The following is a 1,861-nucleotide window of genomic DNA, read 5'->3' on the forward strand; positions in this document are numbered from 1 at the left end:
ACGTTTTATCTAAAAAGGCTAATGTTTGCGAAAGAACGGCCTACAATCTTACCATATGAAATAACGAAGATATTGATCAAAGTCACTGTTTTCCACGGATCGTTCCTATGGGAGCTATATGTTATAGTTACCCAATCTTTATCAAATTCGGCACAGTCATTAACAGATATATTAAACTAACAAATATTTAATTTGAAAGCAATCGCGTCAAAAGTAACGAAGGTATTGAAGAAAGTTACTGTTTTCGACCGATCGTTCCTAAGGGTGCTATATGATATAGTCAACCGATCTTGATCAAATTTGGCATAGTCGTTTATAAGTATAATAAAATCACCAATATTAAATTTCACGACAATAGCTCAGAAAATAGGGTCACTATTAGTGAGTTTGCGGTTTGAATGGCAGCTATATGATACAGTGGTCCGATCCGGCTGAATCCGAGATATACAACCCCTGCAGTATGAACAAGCCTACATGCAAAATTTCAACTCTGTAGCTCCAACGGTTTAGGAGGAGTTTGCGTTGATCCAGACGTACGGACAGACGGACGGACGGATGGACTTACGGACATGGGTATATGAACTCGTCTCGGCATGCTGATCAAGAATATATATACTTAATATGGTCGGAAATACTTCCTTCTATGCGTTGCACACTACTGATCAAAATTAATATACCCAAGGGTATAAAATACTTATATTTTGAAAATAGCTATGTAGGTTAATCCATCTTGGCGCCGTTTATTAGACCGCAAAAAGATTTTCGGTTTCCATGCTGTAGCAGACTCATTACATTCGACCAATTTTCAGTAGCTTTTCTTTTCTTAAACTCGTACTGAGTTTGTCGTTTTTTCGTTTTTATGTTCAAATGGTTTTGCTTAAGTCGAATTTAGTTTCCTTTGCTGTTATGTTTGTTGTTGCATATTTTGCGGCAGTTGTTTAAAGTGTAATTATAAGCACATTAAATGATCTAAGACACAAACTTAGAGCCAATTTGACGATGTATGTGAAAGCTTTTCACTTGCCTACTGTGGGATTTGGCTTAAATTCGATATGTCTGCGCAGTATTTGAATCATTCCATAAAGGGTTTGCAAAAACTGCTCTGTAGTAGCAAAAGCAATGAAAATTTTGCTATGCTCCTGCTACAGCTCCCGTTTTTGACGAGAGCAGGAGCAGAGACAAAAGCAAACTACGAAAAACAAATTCTATGCTCTGCTATAGTTTTTCACGTAAAAAAAATATCAAAGAAGATAACATCGGCTATGCCGAAGTTTATATACCCTTACAGTCCTTGGTAATAATAATTTTACATGTTCTACTCAATTCATTAATATACTAACAAAACAATTTTACTCTCTATTTTACAATTTGTTCTTCTTCTTCCCTCATTCCTAAAGCAAAGCAACGCACGCATACAGTTTAGTTTATGTAGCGTTGCGTCTGTGTGTGTATGCATGTACTCTGTTGATGACGAAAGATGTAGTAGACAGCAAGCAGCGCTGCCGGCAGAGCTGGGAGCAGAGCCGATAATTATATTGACTGTAACTTGTGTTATATTTATCCGATCACATTCAAATTTTGGGATCTGGGGTTTTATATCTAATATTATCACATATGTAAATTTCATGGCCATATCGAATCAGCTTCTCATGCTGATCCAGAATATATACACTTTATGGGGTCGGAAACGTCTCATTCTGTGCGTTACAAACATCTGACTAATTTTATAATACTCTCTGCAAGGGTATAATAAGTACAGTTAAGAAATAAAATAAACTACTATTAATCTAAAAGTAACTAAACTCCGAAACACCTAAATATTCTGACATTGGCTAATTCATGTACCGCCCACAATATCAGA

The sequence above is a fragment of the Drosophila willistoni genome, unplaced genomic scaffold, assembly GCF_018902025.1.
Source record: "Drosophila willistoni isolate 14030-0811.24 unplaced genomic scaffold, UCI_dwil_1.1 Seg293, whole genome shotgun sequence".
NCBI classification, from domain to species: Eukaryota; Metazoa; Arthropoda; class Insecta; order Diptera; family Drosophilidae; genus Drosophila; species Drosophila willistoni.